General features: G+C 32.9%; 1 long non-coding RNA gene across 2 annotated transcripts; it reads left to right on the top strand.

The window, feature by feature from the left end:
• On the top strand, nt 1–1,116 carry LOC104779444. 2 transcript variants are annotated; one of them, XR_766465.2, is made up of 3 exons: nt 1–119; nt 220–284; nt 782–1,116. It is a non-coding gene; the product is annotated as an uncharacterized LOC104779444 (long non-coding RNA). The 2 variants fall into 2 exon arrangements; XR_766466.2 differs by having other exon boundaries at nt 750–1,116.

The raw sequence follows: 3,957 nt of genomic DNA, 5'->3' as shown, positions 1-3,957 counted from the left end.
GTCATGAAATAAACTCGTCTTGATCCATCCTGAGCATCATATCAACCGTAAAAAAAAATTATATTTCTGATGAATTTTGCTGGGAAAATAGTTTCGATTAAACTAATCAATCACTTGAGGTTCTTTTGGTTTTGTTATTTCATGTTAGAAAATTGATACTTTTATGGTTTAATCTTAGCTTATTCCTTGGCGAATTGATTCTTTATCTTCTAATATTAGTTGTAAGAAGATTTGCTCAGCTTGAGAGAGAGGGAGAGATCGAGTACGGAGCTTGTTCTGATCGTGTGAGTTGTTCTCTGTCTCTCTTGTCATCTTTTTGATTGCTCTGATTGATTACGAATTTGTTAAATTGAGAGTTTCAAATTGACTTTGGGGCATTTTGTTGGTTTCTGTAAGTAACTATTTTTTTCTGGGGTTTGTTTGACATGGTTGAATCAATTCCTCAGTTTTTATAATTTATACCTTTTGCTTATACTTCTTTTGTCTGGGATTGCGTCTTTGTCTAAAATATCTCTATCTGTTTTCATCCATTTATTTTGACCTTATGGGTTTTGGGATCGCTCTCTTTCCCTTGCAGTAATGTTCATATTGTTAGCACCTTGTTGGATTTTTTTTTAGGATTCGTTCCTGACCATTGTTCCTAGAGTTTGGATGCAGCATCCATTTTGAACCCAAATCTATGCAATATATACCTGATTTTTTTTTTGACAATCACAATATATACCTGATTTTACTTCTTCTTTGTGTAGACCCTTCAATTTGGTCTGTATATTTGTTGCAGCTGTACTGGGAATCTTTGATACCTTGGCACTTGTGAGTTTGTTTAGCGTGGAAGTAGCTTTTGTAGTGAAGGCAAAACCTCGAAAGGTAGCAGCTGCAACTGGACAGTATCTCTTTGGATTCACTGCTTATGTATTAGGTTTTATGATGCTATTCATCTCTCTTTAGCCGTTACAAAATACTATGGATTTTAGTGATGATGGTGGGTAGGTTTTGTTATTTAACTTGATGAAGATTGTACAGAAACCATATAGGTTTCTACCATTGGAGGCATCAAATTTTAGTTAATAGTAAAGAGTCTCTTAACTTAAAAATAAACAAATTTTATAATTAAAATAAAGTTGGGATACCATGAGAGTTTTTCTGCATTGGAGATGACCTAAAGACATAACAGCTGACACAATATTTTCACAATATATATATATATATATATATAGGGCCATAAGGGTTTTCCAAATAAATCATTAATCATCGATTATAAATTGAGTAGTTTTTTTTTTTTTTCCTGAATCAACTTGCCAATTATCTGTACACGATTAAAAGGATCAGTCGGCATTATGTAGCTTGATTTAAAGAAAAACAAAATTAGGCTACATTTTTGACGAAACCAAAAGATTACCTGAACTAATGATTACATATTTACATGCAATAATAAGATGCTTATATATATAAAAGCTCTATATACAAAATAGAATTAAACGTGGTTGTTTACTTGTTTATAAATGCTGATAAGGAGTCTAGAAGTAAGAAGTGTTCAAAGAACGTCGTGGCAAGACCATGAAGATTATTATCCAAAAAAAAAAGACCAGGAGGGTTACTTAAACAAGTACGTACCGTAATCACTGCGTGAGAAGCATATATATATGGGCCCTTAAGTATGTAACTTGTAAGCTCACGCAGTAGCCTTTCCTGAGAAGTTGCCTAACCTCGTTCCTAATAATGACTAAACATTTGAATCTTTTTATGGTCAATATGGTCATCAGTACGTCTTAAAAATATACTTTTCGTCTGGAATCCGAATGGATTTGAGGTCTCGAAATACATTCAACAACAGAGGAGTAACATTTTATTATTGTTAATACGATATTGAACATAGTTTATGTACGTAGTAATTGAGTAGTATAAAGATTATTTTTATAATTGTTGATATATGGATACGTACGTACATCGTGGTTCAAATTAAACAGCTATACTAATTAATACACATTATTTACACGTGCATCATCCGATATATATATAGATTTCGTAATTGGTAGGTAGATGAAATATGTTATTCATTTTCTAAGGTGGAGTTATTGGTTCTATGATTTTAATGGATTTGGAAATCCAAATAAAAATTATGAGTTATTCAATCATTGATTTTAAAATACTTATCAAAATTCTGTGTTATTGGTTATATGATTTATAAATACTTTTTAAAATCTCATGTTATTCATTTAATGATTTGTTTTTGGATTTCAAAATCTACATTATGTTTTAAATGGATTTACATGGATTTGAAAGTGTAAAATAGAAGGATTCAAATCCAAGGATAAAACATGTTATTTCAAAATCCATATGTTTTGATTTCCATTATTTACAATTCTATATGGATTTACAAATCACATCTTCAATACACCCCCTTAAGTTAAGCTGCTTCAAATACTGTATTAGGAGTTTTAATTATGAGTTTTTATTTTTATTCTTAGGCGAAAAATGTTTAAATTCACTTCATAAGTTATCTAAGGGCAAGATTATCGGTGGGCTCTTATAAGGAGTATCTTAAACACTGTTTGATTTTTTATGAATTAATTGTGTATCGTTTTGAATATAAGAACCCATGATCTCTTAGTTAAAATTTTCTCCTCCAATGGTAGATTCTAATTTTAGGTATCTTATTTTTTAAAATATTGTTTTTTAAAATTTAAAAATTTTAAATAGAATGAAATTAGTATATATGTATAAACATTTAAGATTTTATAAAAATAGGAAAATTTTGCATTCAATAGAAATATCATACCGCGAAGACTAGAAAGCTCTCCATATTGTCCATATTGGCCTAGTACATATATATAGGCTTTGTTCTCAATATGATATCAACAAAAAAATTTCTAAAACATATTGAGAGTGACTCTTTGGTTCCTATCTGTGTTAAGAGGAGGAAGCAGGAACATATTTGCCAACATATCCAAAACCAACAACGAAGAAGGCTAATAACTGAAAATAGAAGGTACACATATAATGTGTTTTTCCCGTAGATGATGTTGTAGATTCCGCAGGACAACAGGTAAGCTCCAACCAGTAGCTCCATCAAGTGCACCCTGATTGCAACAGATTATAATATCCATCATCAGCTTACGCTCGGACTCTGTAAGGCTTCAGTTTGAGAGAAATGTTTGTTTACTTACCTCTCTCTGAATCTGACGTTAGGTACTTGTGGAATTAGCTTCGTCTTGAGAGCATCACCTGATTTCTCTGTCACAACCCATTCTTGTACTCTTCCTGTTTCTAACAGCCCCATGACCAGAGCCTTTGTTCGAACCAGGGACATTGAATTCTCGAACAGAACCCAAAATGCCAATAGGTGGATTGATCTGTTAACATAATAAAGGATTATTAATGTGACAAGAGACATGAAAGACGATAAGTTACATAGAAAGAGTAAAAGAGGACACCTTAGTCTACCGATAGCGATAAAGAGAGTAATCAAAGAAGGAGGATAAAACGCAGCCCATTTTGGAACTGTGACTTCTGGGAACAAAAGAGTTGTTGGCAAGATAACACAGTAAAAGATAACACGAGATTTTGCAAGCAGCTGCAATTGATTACTCACAAACCTACCAAATACAGCAACATCCCACCAAATGAATTCAACTACACACCAAGCACTGAAAAAATAGTTGCTGCTTAGATTTGTTACCTCTTTTTCATTGTACATAGGCATTTGCACAAGAACCACAAGGTAGCTAGCACTGCCACACTCAACATCATCCTCCATAGCTTCCCATTTGTAACCTTCTCAGGTTTTATCTTGAACAACTTGACATACAGAACAACAATGCCCATGTAACATTCATGTCAATGAGAGGGACGAACCATTGAGCCAAGAAAGGAGGAGAACGTGTCATGAGGAAGAAGACGGTGAGGAGAACCTCTCGGACCTCTCTTTCACATCCTTACACACCAAAACAAAAGAAA

The sequence above is a fragment of the Camelina sativa genome, chromosome 4 (genome assembly GCF_000633955.1).
Source record: "Camelina sativa cultivar DH55 chromosome 4, Cs, whole genome shotgun sequence".
In the NCBI taxonomy this organism is placed as follows: domain Eukaryota; kingdom Viridiplantae; phylum Streptophyta; class Magnoliopsida; order Brassicales; family Brassicaceae; genus Camelina; species Camelina sativa.
This window is presented reverse-complemented; position numbering and strand designations above follow the sequence as displayed.